A 17,630-nucleotide genomic window follows, 5' to 3' on the forward strand; every position below is an offset into this window, starting at 1 on the left:
GTATCAACAATATGCTCCACCGGTATCATTGAACCAAGTGCCCTCTGTTCAAATGGGACAACCAAGATCATTTTCTAACCCTACATGGAACAAGCATAGTAGGTATTTATTGGTGGAGACACCCAATATGTCGGATGGGGGTACAAGAAGACCACTTCATTGTATCTATGCAGACAGATTGGTCATTATGCCAGTGAATGTCCCAATCCCAACGCCGGTGACAATAATGTGCCAGTATGTGCGAATTATAAGCAGTCAGGACATACTTATCAGCAATATAATGCTCCGTTCAATTTCAATAATTGAGATTAGCAGATCTAAAGCAAAGAAAAAATGGAGGAGATAAATCAAGGTCCTCAAGATTCACTAGTTCATCGAGTAGAAGTAGTCTAAGTTGTCCTTACAAGAAGTTAGTAAAAGGAGAAAGGACCAATTCAACATTTGGATGATCATGAAGCAAAGAGCCAATTGTACCCAATTACAGGGCCATCCAATCCAAGTCTTGATATAGGCCCCTTATTCAATATAAGACCAGAATCGGTTGTGTACTTCAATGAGGTACTAATTATAGAGGCTTTAATTCTGTGTTGAGCTATTCCGTTCTCTACACAACTTTGGAAAACGTCCTTTCTATTGAAAGATCTTCTAAGAGGTGTGAATTCCAAGGAACTAATATCAGCCCAATTGGGAGAACAATCTTATTTGTTGAAAGAACCGATTTTACAAGCTTCGTCAAATTCAGTTCCAATAGCTTTACCAATTTCCATTATAGAGAAAACCAATTTACCTATGTCAGTGTCTAGGACTAGGAAGAAGAAACGTACATTAGAAATTACCACTAATACAAAATCATATGATATTCTAAAAGATTTGGGTACCATACAGCCCACGATCTCTATGAAGCAACTATTGGCAGTAGCACTTGAGTGCCAAACTATCTTGAATTCCTCATTAATTTATGGCAGATCTCAAAATAAAAAAATCCGAGAAATAAGTTTGAATCTTGATCTAGGTGAACCTACGATTGATGTCTCAATTGATGGAGTGTTATTATCGAGAGTGCAAGTAGACGGAGGATCTAGTGTAAATCTTATGAATGCCACTGCAATGGAGGAACTGGATTTGAATCACTTATTGCCTATTACAGTGGTTTTGAGAATGGCTGACTCCAATCGAGTTAAACCTATGGATATTTTACAAAGTATTGATACAGTAATTGCGGGAATTACCTACAAAATTGATTATATTATATTCAATTGTGAAGCTCTATATTGTCATACTTAATTTTATTGGGGCGACCGTGGTTGTATGAAGCTAAAGCTTGAAATGATTGGAGCCATGGTACGTTGACAATTGGCAAAGGTAATGATAAAATTGTGCTTCAAATGTACCCTGTCCAATATCACAGAGAAACTCAAGTGGCCTGTGCAAAATTCACGTCGGATTGTAAAGATGAGTCTATAGAAGAAGAAATTGGTGCACCTATCCCAATTTATGCTAATACAAAATAAGTTGTCGAGCACATTAGAATGAACTACTAATGTAGAGGATCGAGAGAGTACTTAGATCCTCCAGATATTATTGACGATTCTAATCATATGATTGCATATTGGATGAATAGACCGGATGTTAATCATGTTAGTGCTATGGAACTGGAGTTGGAAAGTTCTAATGTGTTGGATTTTATGAAAGATTCTGGAATTGAGTAGAACATCAGTCTAGGGACTCCTGAAATTCCACGATGTCAACCAATTAATTTAGGTATAGGGGAGGCTCTCCAAATCATTCAAATTTATGACGGTATAAAAGGCAAGGAGAAAAAAATTTGGATGGATTACTTTATAATGCATAAAATTACTTTCACATAGTCATATGCAAATTTGAAAGGAATTCCAACTAAAATTTGTGAGCATCGAATTATATTGGAGGAGAACGCTACACATGTATGCCAAAGATAACATCAACTTAATCCAAAATACTCACTTATGGTAAAAGAAGAATTGAATAAACTCTTGGAGGTTGGATTTATCTATCCAATTTCTTTCAATGAATGGGTTTCATCAATTCTTGTGGTACCAAAAAAGAATGGAAAAATTTGCATCTGTTAAGATTTCTGAAAATTAAATGCGACTACCAAGAAGGATGTTTTTTTTTTTTTTTTTTTTTTACCATTCACGGATAGTATATTGGATGCCGTCGCCGGACATGAATGTTATTCATTTCTTGATGGATTCTTCGGTTATAATCAAGTTAAGATTGCAAAAGAAGACCAGTTAAAAACTATTTTTACTACGGATTGGGGGACCTTTGGCTATAAGATTATGTGGTTTGGGCTTTGCTACATATCTGGATAAAATAAAGATTATAGTAGAATTAAAGCAACTAGACACTGTTATGGTTATGCGAACATTTGTCGGCCATATCAGTTATTAACGACGATTTATCTATCTATTCACAGTTATATGCCTTTCCTTGACAAATCTCTTAATGAAACCACCAATGGGATAAGTCCATTTTAGACAAAAGAATGTACAATTGCATTTGAAACATTGAAACAAAAATTAGTTTCAGCACCAATATTGTTGGCACATTGTTGGACAAAACCATTTCAAGTTTATGTGGATGCATCTAATGTCGCGATTGATTTTATGCTTAGCTAGAAAGATGACCGAGGTTTTGATCATCCAATTTATTATGCAAGTCGTCAATTGGTAGTAGTTGAATTAAATTATACAACAATCATAAAAGAAGCATTAGGAATGATTTATTCCGTACAAAAGTTTGGACATTATCTTCTTGGTTATAAATTTTTTTTCCATGTTGATCATGATGCTTTAAAATATATGATTAATAAGCCTTAATTGAGTGGTCATATTGCACGATCGATTCTATTATTGCAGAAATTTGACTTTATTATTCAGGTAAGATTAGGAAAATCAAATTCCAATGCGGACCATTTATCTCAGTTATCCAATATATTGGATAATTCACCTATTAATAATGCACTACTCGATGCAAAATTATTTGCGGTAGATGTAATTACACTGGAGTATAGTGAAATAATTCAATACTTGACATTTCAAACCTTCCCACCCAATTTCAATGAAAAGCTTAAACGACGCTTAATATTAAAATGTGCACCTTATATGATGATTGGTAAAGCTTTATATAAACAAGGCAAGGATGGAGTTTTGCAACACTGTATTTATCAGACTAAAGTGCCTACTATATTGAAAGGTTGCCACTTGGACAGTTATGGTGCACATTTTGTGGGGGACAGCACGGCTCGTAAAGCTTTACAAGCTAGTTATTGGTGGCCAACAATGTTTGCAGATGCCCACCAATTCGTCAGTCATTGTGATCCATGTAAGAGAATGGATCGACCTACTGGAACTTCAGCAATGTCATTGGTATCAATTTTGGCTCAAGCGCCTTTTGAAAAATGGAGAATTGATTTTATGGGACCAATTGTACTAGCCTCTAGAAATAGACAAAGACGGTATATATTGGTAGTAACGGATTACATAACAAAATGGGTTGAAGCAATAGCTACAAATATCGATAGTACAAGTACAGTAGCAACTTTTTTGTATGTAAATATTATTAGACAGCTTGGTTGTCCACGAGAATTGGTTAGTGATCGGAAAACTCATTTTATCAATAATACAATCGAAGCACTCACGGCTAAATACGAGATAAAACATCGGAAGACTAAACCATATCATCCTAGAGCCAATGGACAAACAGAAAAGACTAATGGAATTTTATATAAAATTTTAACAAAAATAGTTTCAAGAGCAGGAACAGATTGGGACACTAAGTTGTTTGCAGCTTTATGGGCATACCATACTGCATATAAAGTTACTACCAATGCTACCTTTTTCCAATTGGTTTATGGCCAGGAATCAATATAACCTATTGAGTTGGAAGTCCAAAGTTTACGAATTGCTATAGATAATAGATTAGGAGATCAAGATTCATTACAGCATCGTTTAGAAGAATTGGAAAAATTGGATGAAACTAGAGCCAATGCATTAATGATAATGGAAACTACTCAAAAACAAAGGAAGACTTATTATGATAGTAAGCTTAGACCAAAGGCTTTTATGCCAAATGATTTGGTACTTCTTTATGATAGTCGATTTAAAAATTTTCCAGGAAAATTTCAAGTTTGATGGCATAGGCCATATCCAATTATTGACGGATTTCCAAATGGTTCAATACAATTGGAAGATTTTATGGATATTAAATTTATGATACAGATCAATGGTAATCGGCTTAAACTTTATTATTCATAAACCTGGGACGGATTTTCTGTTACAAAAGGAAGAATCGACCCAATTGATTGAACCATAGTAAGAAGTAGGAGGGGGGCTCTTGACAAGCATCGTGTTTTCTTTTATAGTTAAAGAAAAGATGGCGAACATGGTGTCTGAGAAAGAAAGAATGAAGATCGATTGGAAGGAACGACAAGAACGGCTGTAGGTAGAGGTTGCGGTGTTGGAGACTAAACTAGCCACATTAGCGAAGGAGGCTAATAATTTAGTACAAACCAATATGATAGTTTCAGCGATAATATCTTCAGAGATACCTTTGAAACTGACAAGAGAATGGTAGAAGATGTTGGAGGAGCGTGACAACCAAATTGCCCGACGTGAAGCTTAGGGACAAGAATTGTGTTTGTTGATTGAAGATCTGAAGGCACGTTTGGATGGAGAACCATCGAACATCGAGGCAGATGATGAAGATGTAAGGAGGAAAAGGTCACCAATTCAAAGGGTGGTAAGCCATCGCCATTGACTGAAGAAGCCAACGCTGCTACATCTTTATAATTTGAGGCTAAATAATATTTACAAGAATGCTGCACAATTAGGAGTGGAGATATGTTAAATAGGTAAATAAACTTTGTGGTAAGTTACTGGTTGGTTATTGACAACCTTGAAAATTAGACTAATGGTTGGTTATTGACAACCTTGAAAATTAGACTAATGGTTAGCTAGTTTAGTTGGTAACAGTAGGTTGTTAGTAGAATAAATAGTTAAGAATTCAAAGGGTCATAACCTTTGGAATTTGTTGGCCGATGGATCATCTTTTTGGTAGGATAAATAGGTTGTGAGTCGTAAGTCGAGAGTCAGACTAAGAGTTGTAAGCTGAGAGCTAGACTGAGAGTCGTAAGCCAAGAGCCAGACTGAGAGTCATAAGCTGAGAGCTAGACTGAGAGTCGTAAGTCGGGGTAAGCTTGGTGCTACATCTTTGTTTTTTTTTATTATTTACTTATGAAGAATTGTGATTGAAAGAAGTATTGTTGAATTGATAATCGTAGAATGGATTATGGATTGAATTAAGATGGAAGTAGTAAGCCTTGATGTTTTGTAGTTTGATACTTGATTTTAAATAGCCAGAATACGGTCAATTGTGACACTAACAAACCCAATTCATATAACCAGTCTTTTCCTATGTTTGAACCAACCTCTATTAGTTCAATTGCTTTGGTCTATTGAAGCTTGAACGCAATGAGAATAACAACTTTGTCAAAAAACAAGGTTTATCTTTAGTTAAGAGATCAAACATGTATATGTAGAAGTTATTGAAGAAAAGAAGTCTAAAAGCTACAAACACTTAGCATCAACAAGGATTGTAGTCTAAGAGAAGTGTGAAGAAAGATGATTCTTTCTTCCAACACTCTTTATTTATAGGTTGTGGTTTGCTCACCAGCAAGGCAAATTCCATTCTTTTGATATTACACCAATTTCTATCTCATCCAACTAAACCCTTGGTGCCACCATAATAACTTACTTTAACTCTTTGCTACCTTTTGACTATTAGCAACATACTATGCTTAATCTCTATGTAGTTGTAACTAAGCAAGTACTTCTTGATCTTCAAGACTTCCACTTTGCTAATATTCAAAAGGCTTTTAATCTTAATCTCTGAATCAAATCATGATGTCTATCCTTCACTTATGCCTTTGTAAGCACATCAGCAAGCATGTCATTTGTAACACAATACTTCATATCTATTATTCCATCTTCAATCTTCTCTCGTATGAAATGATGTTGAACATCAATGTGCTTGGTCCTTGAGTGGTGTTTTGGATTCTTGGCAATTGCAAGATATCCTTGATTGTCATACATAATTAGAGTTTCTTTTAATTGTACTAGATTAATATCTTCTAAGAGTTGCTTTATCTAACATGCTTCCATTGCACAATGACTTGCTGCCATGTACTCCGCCTCCATCGTTGATCTTGCAATGATAGGTTGTCTCTTGCAATTCCATGAAATGGCTCCTACTCCAATGAAGAACACATATCATATTGTGGATCTTCTATCATTTGCATCTCCAATCCAATCCTCATCACAATAACCTTGCAAGTCAATGTTCTTACCACCAAGGTACAATTTGAAGTCTTTTGTATCTTTTAAGTACCTCAATATCCTCTTTACTATTTTCCAATGCATTGATTAAGCCTTAAACATGTGTTGGCTTACAACACTCACCGCATATACAAGATCTATGTTTGTGGTGACCATTGCATACATGAGTGAGCCTACTGTTGCCTTGTATGGAATACTTTGCATTTCACCTTGAACTTGTGCAAACTCCTCATCCGTGAGCTTCATCAACTTCAAATTTGCCTCCAAGGATCTTCCAATGGACTTGAACTCCTCCATGTTGAATCATTTCAACACTTCTTCAATGTACTTAGTTTGACTCATTGTAATGGTCTTATTACCACAATCTCTTACAAATTCCACTCCCAAACAATAGTGCAACTCTCCCAAATCACTCATTTCATATTCCTTCTCTAATTTGATCTTCATCCAATCCATCTTTTCGATATTATTAGCTAAGATGATCAAATCATCAACATAAAGGATTACAATCAATAAGAACTCTCTAGATTGCATCACATACAATGAATAATCAGCTTCACTTGTCACAAACTCTTCATTGACAAAGAAGGTGTCAATTCGTTGGTACCATGTCCTTGGTGATTGTTTCAATCTATACAAGGATTTCTTCAATTTGCACACAAGATGTTCTTTGCCTTGTTGTACAAATCCTTGAGGTTAGTCCATGTAGATGTCTTCTTGCAATTCTCCATTCAAAAAGGTCGTCTTCACATCCATTTGGTGTATTTTTAAATCCATTGCTATCTTAATTGCTATAATGGTCCTAATGGTGATGAATTTGGCAATGGGTGCATAAGTCTCATTACAATCAATTCCAACAACTTGTGAGTATCTTTTTGTAACTAATCTTGCCTTGTGCCTCATTACCACACCTATTGCATCTCTTTTAGTCCTAAACACCTACTTACAACCAATACTAGATCGATTTGCTGGAAGAGGTGCCAATTCCCATATACCATTGTGTATAAGAGATTGGTACTCTTCTTCTATAACTTTCTTCCATTTGATTGCAACTTCACACTTCATAGCATTACACAAAGACAATGGATCAGCAAGAAGAGTAACATTTGCATATTCTTCACTTACTTGAGAGAAGATATGATCCTTCTACCATTTCCCACGTTGCTTTCTTTCTCTCAAAGGATATCTCCTTTCACTTGTAGAAGAACATTCACCTTGTTGCACTTCTTGTTCTTTTCCAACCTTCTTCTCTTTTAAACCTTGTCGCTTATCACTCAATAGTTGATATTCTTCATCATTATTATCATTCCAATCTTCAACATCTTCATTTCTTTTATTGTTGGTCCTATCAATTCTAAAAGCCTTCAACCTTTTATAGTTTTTCAGCCTTCTATCATCTTTTCAACCTTCTATAGTTTTTCATCTTCATCATCTTCATTGTCTTCATCTTCTTATTTCTTTCTCGTCTACAAATACACCATATTTGGCACATTGATTCAAATATTGACCTAGACATTCTAAATTCCTGGTTCTTGTACTAAATGTATAAAAATCATCTAGAAATATTTCCATTAAAATTCGTAGATAATCCTGGAATGCTTGCATCATTATCGTTTGAAATATAGCTAGTGCATTATAAAGCCCAAATGGCATAATCTTATAGGCAAAGGTCCCCCAATCCGTAGTAAAAATAGTTTTTAACTGGTCTTCTTTTGCAATCTTAACTTGATTATAACCGAAGAATCCATCAAGAAATGAATAACATTCATGTCCGGCGACGGCATCCAATATACTATCCGTGAATGGTAAAAAAAAAAAAAAAAAAAAAACATCCTTCTTGGTAGTCGCATTTAATTTTCAGAAATCTTAACAGATGCAAATTTTTCCATTCTTTTTTGGTACCACAAGAATTGATGAAACCCATTCATTGAAAGAAATTGGATAGATAAATCCAACCTCCAAGAGTTTATTCAATTCTTCTTTTACCATAAGTGAGTATTTTGGATTAAGTTGATGTTATCTTTGGCATACATGTGTAGCGTTCTCCTCCAATATAATTCGATGCTCACAAATTTTAGTTGGAATTCCTTTCAAATTTGCATATGACTATGTGAAAGTAATTTTATGCATTATAAAGTAATCCATCCAAATTTTTTTCTCCTTGCCTTTTATACCGTCATAAATTTGAATGATTTGGAGAGCCTCCCCTATACCTAAATTAATTGGTTGACATCGTGGAATTTCAGGAGTCCCTAGACTGATGTTCTACTCAATTCCAGAATCTTTCATAAAATCCAACACATTAGAACTTTCCAACTCCAGTTCCATAGCACTAACATGATTAACATCCGGTCTATTCATCCAATATGCAATCATATGATTAGAATCGTCAATAATATCTGGAGGATCTAAGTACTCTCTCGATCCTCTACATTAGTAGTTCATTCTAATGTGCTCGACAACTTATTTTGTATTAGCATAAATTGGGATAGGTGCACCAATTTCTTCTTCTATAGACTCATCTTTACAATCCGACGTGAATTTTGCACAGGCCACTTGAGTTTCTCTGTGATATTGGACAGGGTACATTTGAAGCACAATTTTATCATTACCTTTGCCAATTGTCAACGTACCATGGCTCCAATCATTTCAAGCTTTAGCTTCATACAACCACGGTCGCCCCAATAAAATTAAGTATGACAATATAGAGCTTCACAATTGAATATAATATAATCAATTTTGTAGGTAATTCCCGCAATTACTGTATCAATACTTTGTAAAATATCCATAGGTTTAACTCGATTGGAGTCAGCCATTCTCAAAACCACTGTAATAGGCAATAAGTGATTCAAATCCAGTTCCTCCATTGCAGTGGCATTCATAAGATTTACACTAGATCCTCCGTCTACTTGCACTCTCGATAATAACACTCCATCAATTGAGACATCAATCGTAGGTTCACCTAGATCAAGATTCAAACTTATTTCTCGGATTTTTTTATTTTGAGATCTGCCATAAATTAATGAGGAATTCAAGATAGTTTGGCACTCAAGTGCTACTGCCAATAGTTGCTTCATAGAGATCGTGGGCTGTATGGTACCCAAATCTTTTAGAATATCATATGATTTTGTATTAGTGGTAATTTCTAATGTACGTTTCTTCTTCCTAGTCCTAGACACTGACATAGGTAAATTGGTTTTCTCTATAATGGAAATTGGTAAAGCTATTGGAACTGAATTTGACGAAGCTTGTAAAATCGGTTCTTTCAACAAATAAGATTGTTCTCCCAATTGGGCTGATATTAGTTCCTTGGAATTCACACCTCTTAGAAGATCTTTCAATAGAAAGGACGTTTTCCAAAGTTGTGTAGAGAACGGAATAGCTCAACACAGAATTAAAGCCTCTATAATTAGTACCTCATTGAAGTACACAACCGATTCTGGTCTTATATTGAATAAGGGGCCTATATCAAGACTTGGATTGGATGGCCCTGTAATTGGGTACAATTGGCTCTTTGCTTCATGATCATCCAAATGTTGAATTGGTCCTTTCTCCTTTTACTAACTTCTTGTAAGGACAACTTAGACTACTTCTACTCGATGAACTAGTGAATCTTGAGGACCTTGATTTATCTCCTCCATTTTTTCTTTGCTTTAGATCTGCTAATCTCAATTATTGAAATTGAACGGAGCATTATATTGCTGATAAGTATGTCCTGACTGCTTATAATTCGCACATACTGGCACATTATTGTCACCGGCGTTGGGATTGGGACATTCACTGGCATAATGACCAATCTGTCTGCATAGATACAATGAAGTGGTCTTCTTGTACCCCCATCCGACATATTGGGTGTCTCCACCAATAAATACCTACTATGCTTGTTCCATGTAGGGTTAGAAAATGATCTTGGTTGTCCCATTTGAACAGAGGGCACTTGGTTCAATGATACCGGTGGAGCATATTGTTGATACCTCTGCTGCTCCTTCCCATAGTTCTGGGGGTTTGATGTAGACCCTTGATTAAAATTGAAACTTTGAAAATTATTGAATGTTTGATTTTGTCAATTAGATTGATTTCCATTCCATCCATATGTATTTCTCATTTGAATTTGATTGACTTTCCACTCAGTCGATGGGATCATGGTCTGATTACTGAATTGTTGTTGCCTTTGTAAATGCCAATAGTTTTGGGTAAGGTGCTTTCCTCCGCAAAATGTACATTGAACACCTGTTTGTCTAGGTGATGGATATTTCGTATCAAAATGACTTTGTTCCTTACAATTATTACACCATACATTAGGTCTCGTATTAAAAGGCTTATGTCATTTCTCTTTATCTTTAGTCAAATTCATGGCCAATTCATCCATTTTCTTTGTTAAATTTAATAATAAGGCTTCATTTGGATCTTTAACAGTCGCATTTGTGAAAAAACTCCAGTTGTTGATAGGTTGGCAATGTAAAATAAGGTGTCATTGTTATTGGTGCTATTGCTTGAAGTGGTGTAGCATTATTTGGTTGTTGCAACATAACATTCTTCACATTGGAGGCAGCCATTTGTGGATAATTATCCATCGACACATTTCTCGGTTGTATTTGTTGGCTTCTTGAACTTGGAATCATTGTGGCCCCTCACTATTAATAATTGGTCATAATGACATTCTTCCCATACCTTTGCTTGTGCCAACAATGCTTCTACCGTAGCTGGTTGAGTCTCTTTTACAAACATTTTTAATTTTGGTGGATGCAAACTGTTAATTAATATCGATAATATAAACGTATCTGGAATTTGATTATTTGACCATTTACAAAGTATATCCACAATCCACCCGTAATAGGACTCTACGAATTTCTTCGCAAACACCCTGCTATTCATAAAACTTTTTCGAAGTCGATCTTCAAATCCAATTGGTCTAAAATGTATTAGGAAGGCATTCCTTAAGGCCTCTCAATTGGAAAATCTACCCACTGGTTGCCAAATATACCATTCAAAAGCTGTATCTTTTAAAGTTGCTGGCAACCATCTCAATCAAATGTCTTCAGTTCTACCATTATTAGCCACGCAGATTGTCAAGAATTGAGATATATGGTGATCGGGATCAGAGCCCGGCCAACCACTAAAAGTAGGTAATGGTGCCACACTTATAGTTCAGTCTTCTACTGCTCCCATTTATATTGCAATTGGTACTTCTGGCACTCCCGCGGCCATTGGTGTTATTATTAGTCTCCTTACTATTTGAATCTGAATTTTTTTCCTTTGATTTTTTTTTTTACCTGCAATTCTTTTTTGTCATTCCCGTAGGCTATTTCTTATGTATAATCCCTCTTGTCTTTCTTTCACTTGTCGATTTATTCTTTGATAATCCTTCCTCCCGTGATTACCACTCATAATCTTTCATTTTTTTTTACAAAATCAATACTGCCTTGAATTATAACTCACATATTTGTAACCCTAAAACTGGTTCTTCTCATGTTCTCATTCAATATATAATTCCATCTCTCATACAATCAATTTCTAACGTTTCATATTGTTATCATTTCTTCGACAACGGTGCCAAAATGTTGTTCTTATTGTGTTCAAGCTTCAGTAGACGAAAGTAATTGAATTAGTAGAGGTGGGTTCGAATACGGAAAAAGACTGGTTATATGAATTGGGTCTGTTAGTGTCACAATTGACTATATTCTTGCTATCTGAAATCAAATATCAAACTACAAAACACAGAGGCTTACTACGTCCATCTTAATTCAACCCATAATCTATTCTACGATTATCAATTCAACAATACTTCTCTCAATCACAATTCTTCATAAGCAAATAATAAAGAAAATAAAGAGGTAGCACCAAGCTTACCCCGGCTTACGACTCTCAGTCTGGCTCTCAGCTTATGACTCTCAGTCTGGCTCTCAGCTTATGACTCTCAGTCTGGCTCTCAGCTTATGACTCTCAGTCTGGCTCTTGGCTTACGACTCTCAGTCTGGCTTTCGGCTTATGACTCTCAGTCTGGTTCTTGGCTTACGACGCTCACAGTTTGACTCTCGACTTATGACTCTCAATCTTGTTCTTAGCTTACGACTCTCAGTCTAGCTTTGATCTCTCTTTCCTCAACCTATTTATTCTACCAAAAAGATGATCTGTCCGCCAGCAGATTCCAAAGGTTATGACCCTTTGAATTTTCAACCATTTATTCCACTAACAACCTACTGTTACCAACTAAACTCCCTAACCATCAATCTAATTTTCAAGGTTGTCAATAATCAACTTGTAACTTACCACAAAGTTTATTTAGCTATTCTACACGATGCAATCGAGATGAAGATCTTCAAGAATGACATGTTCTTCCTCGAATAGATGGCAAGTTAGAACGCGTTTGATATTATGACCTTGGAAGAGACTCTCGATGTTTGGTGATTTTACTAGAGGTAAGAACAATTCTTGATAGTGTTCCAAATATTTTATTTGAAGGAAGTTGTGAAGGCTTCAACAATGATAAAATAACTAAGTGGTTTTCTCGCCTTGGAATGGTACACTATCGATGGTTAAGAGGCCCTATCAATCATCTTCAAAGAGAACAAAGCTCAAAATATGTGGCGAATACAATTCATTGCATCATAGATTTTTTCAACATATGATGACCGCTCTTCATAGAACTCGTCCCTAGAAAGGGGAGTAATGTCACGGACATATGCACGTAAGCCATTAATTACATGTATAAATAGGTAGAAGTAAGTTAAAGTAGATAAAAGTAAGTTAATTCTATAATATTTGCTATAGAAGCTTCCTAAAAGCTAATTATGTCAGCCACACATAGCAAAACTTACCTTGTAAGTCAAGGCATGTATCCTATAAAGTCAACACATATTGGAGGTCCTATAGAAAATCGCCACATAGTCCCTAATTAGATAGTATATATAAAGACAAGAATGAAGCCCTCTTCACTCTTGTCAACTCCTTTCATGCTTCTAGTTTAGTTTCAAGGGTCTTTAGTTTTCTTGTCTTTTGACAATAGCCATTCGAGTTTCTTTCTTAATATACATATTGAGTTATTTCTATTTTTTCATCTTTCTTTGAAAGAAGTCTCACTTGTTTATTTGTCTTTATCAAGTTTTTGTCCTTGACAGTATATATGGAGGCAAGAATAAAGCCTTCTTCACTCTTGTCAATGCCTTTCTAGTCCTTAGTCTTGTTCCAAGACTTTCTAGTCTTCTTATTTTTGACAATAGCCATTCTAGTTCAATATTATCTCATCTTTGAATGACTTTCTAGTTCCTTTCAATGATATAGGAGTATATTAAGGATTTTCTTTCCTTGAGATTCATGTTCTTGACATAATCATATATAGACTATTAACTTTGATTAATTAAATAAGATCAATTAGATTTCTCTCATTATATGAATTAAAATTTAATCTCACTTTAATAAATTAAACTCTAAACTATTAATTTTTTTATAAATTTATAGATATATATTATTTTATAAATTTATTTTAGAATAAAAATAATAATTAAAGAAATTTTTATCTTTTATAATAAAACTTTAAAAATAATTCTAAAATTCTACTAAATAAATTAAATATAAAAAAATAAAAAAATAAAAATTATCTTTATTCAAAAAAAATAAAAATTATTTTTTTGTATTTTTAAAGGCAATAATATTAGCTAATTTATTTATTTTATTTTTAAAACGTTATTATAAATTTTTTTATAAAGAATGTAATAATATTTGATTTATTATTGAAAATATAGATACAAACATGAAATAATATATAATTTTTTTAATTTTAAATTACATAAAAAATCATAAATCTAATTTCTTTAATTATTTCAAAAAGATGTATTAGTATTGTTGCAAAGCTTTAGAAAGCTAAGAATTAAAAAAAAAAAAAAATCTATTCCTAATGTTTATTATTTTACATCATAGATATGTATCTCAATTCCAGGATTTTTACTTTTGAAACTGTTTTAAATTTCTTATTTTGATAGTACTAATTTTTTTATTGAAACATATCAAAAACATTTATAAATTAACATTACATTTGATATGAGAAGATTAAATAAATATGTAAAATTACTATAGTTAAAATCCTCTTTATATTTAATTATGATATATCTTACCTAAATTTTATTTCTAAAACTATTTTTATTTTATTAAACTTATGAATTTAATTGTATATACATGTAATTATTTTTTAAAAGTTTTTTATAAAATCCCTGGTCAAATCCAAAGTCTCTAAATCAAATTATAAATACTATCAATAGAATATCATAATTTTTTGAAATAATAATATTTTTTTTTAAATCTTATAAAAAATAAAAACTTAAATAAACTCAAAATAATATTTAATTTAAAATTGGTAAATTAATATAACTAATTTATTGTAATGTTACAACCAATTTAAATCTATTAAAATTTGAAAACATATTGATAATTTCAATTATGTTTTAATCTAAATATAATCCAAAATAATATGTTGTACTTACAATTACAAAGATACTGAAAGATGTTTTTTATTCTTTATAGAAAATATAAATTCCTAAATTTATTAAAAAAGAACTACTACTTCTTTATGTATGGTTTGATTATAATAAATAATATAAAGTATAAGTAATTATTTACAATTATGAATTGATTTTAAAATAACTAAAAATATATAAGTATGATATTAATAAATGCCTTTGAAAGCTATAAAAGTTTTTGAATATATATCAAGATAAATTTTAAGTTTAATTTTTTTTAATAAATTTTAATCAAAACCATTAAAATTAAGTATCAACCATTGATGATGGTAAATATATATATATTGTGATAATAGTTACATATAATAATAAAAGAGTAGATATTTAAAAGCATATACAACATCCACTTGATAATTTTGTAGCTCTCACTATTTTATTTTATTTTTAAGAAAAATATGAAAAATAAATCTATATAGCATTTTTTATCTCACTTAAGAATATAATTATTGTGAAATAATTTACATCCTACATAACCATGGCTAATTTATTTTTTGTGTACTATACTTTCAATTTCCATATAAGACTCAAAACCTCTTGTTTTTTTCTAGCCTTCATTGCATGCTACCTTACATACAAAGTCTAAAATCTACTAATCATCTAAATCTTTATACTGCTATTATTTTAAAACTCACTAGTTTTTCTTGACTTTTGCAACCCCTTGACTTCTACATCTATTGTTTTTTTTTGCACCTTCTTGACTTCCATATTCTATTAACTTTTGTAGATATATCTATTAATATTATAACCTTTTATCTAATCAAGTTTAATTTGTATTTAGCCCATCTCTCTTCTCTAGATTTTTAATTTAATTATCTAGTAATGTAATTTTATATAAAACTTAATGTCAAGATTATTCATCTCTAGTGTACAATATAATATAAAGTAGATCATTTATACTTTTTTATTTACATTCTTATTTTTTTTCTTCATATTATTATAATTTTGTTTATAAATGTTTTATATAATAGAATTAAGTGCCAAAATTTAGCAAATTTTTCTTAAGAACCATTGTTTTCTAAACTATAAGATAAGAAACTTATATTATCTCACAAAGGTTTATAAAATTGATATATATATATATATATATGTATAGAAAATTTTTAATTAGTAAATAGTATTTTTTTACCTCTATAACCATTCTTTTATTCTTTGGTGATATTATTAAAAATTGATATTATACATATTAGATGTTTAAATATTTTATTCAAAGGTAGCTATAAAATAGTTAGTAATGGTCAAGTAACAAAGTTGTCTTTTTTCTAAGATGTGAGATTTAAGTTATAACCAAAGGAACTTTTAACTACTATCATATAAAGCTTAAATCAAGAAATATATTTAAGCTATCTATAATTTTATTAAAATATGATTTTAAAAAATTCAATAAAAAAAATTTGATAGAAAATTAATTACATTGATTTTTAATAAAATTAGAATATATTTATATAATATGCTTTAAAAATATCTTAAAAACTTCAAAATCATAAGTTGATATTACTAATATCATTAAATGGACATTATAATAATCCAAACTTCTAAAGATATTTTAGAATTAAAAAAACATCAAAATAGGATTACTCAATTTTGAAACTTATATCCAAAGCATTGAAGTAGTTAAAAAGTTTCTACATGGTTTTCATATTGATTAGTGTATATAGAAGTAATACTTATGTCATCTTTAATTTTACTCATACATATTTTATAATAAAAAAATTGTTTAAAATTTGTTAGTTTTTATGAATTTAGCAACAGCTATTCTTTTTCTATTATTATAGAAGCATGTTTAATATTTTATCTTCTACTTTAATTATTTAATATACATTTTTATTATCTTTTGTAATTCAATAAGATTTGTATTTTTTAACATAATATGTATATATTTTTTGTTATTTATATTCCAAAATGTAGAAATCTTTTAAACAACTATAATAATATGTTTATAAGAAAAAAATCATTTAATTCAACTTTACATTTGCTCTAATAATTGCAATCTAGAAGTAACTTATTATTTGATTAGCAAAAATTTAATTGTCACATGTCATTAAACAAGCTTTGAATTCAAAGTTTGTGCACTTAGTTTTCAGAAATACTTTTATTTTGAATAAAATTTTAAGAATTTTATACTATCCATATTTAAATTTCAAAATACATAGTTCTAATGAATTAATTACATGAAAATATAATTATGTTAATACCATCATTAAACATGGTTTGTTGTCATGAAAAATATTTAAATAAGACATTGATTGCATGATAACATGCCAAAATAATTATCATAAACATCAAATTAACAAAGTGAATATTCAAAATTCTTAAAGTGTAACAATAAAATCTTATAAGCAAACTCTTCAACCACATTAACAGAATCTTTAGGAAATTTCATTTTAAAAAATTAATAATATATACACATATATATATATATATATATATATATGTATTAAGCGAAATTTCAAGACTTAAAGGCAGTTTTATTCAAAGAAAAATTATCACTTGATGACAATTAGACCATGAACGGGCAAGCACTCTTTACAAACAAACGTAGAATATGCACAACGGTTGTTGACCAGTAAGTTTCTGCATAGATAGTGTGTTTCCCATTGAGTCTGTTGGTGTGAGTTTGTTCGAAAGTTAGAACCTCTCTTCCCCATTAGTTTCTGACGAGGTTGAGCCCTTTCAGTCAAAGCTGTTTGATTCCATCTGTTCATCATCAGCACCAACAAGCAACCACACATTGTCGGTGGAG

The sequence above is a fragment of the Physcomitrium patens genome, chromosome 15, assembly GCF_059467195.1.
Source record: "Physcomitrium patens ecotype Gransden chromosome 15, ASM5946719v1, whole genome shotgun sequence".
NCBI classification, from domain to species: Eukaryota; Viridiplantae; Streptophyta; class Bryopsida; order Funariales; family Funariaceae; genus Physcomitrium; species Physcomitrium patens.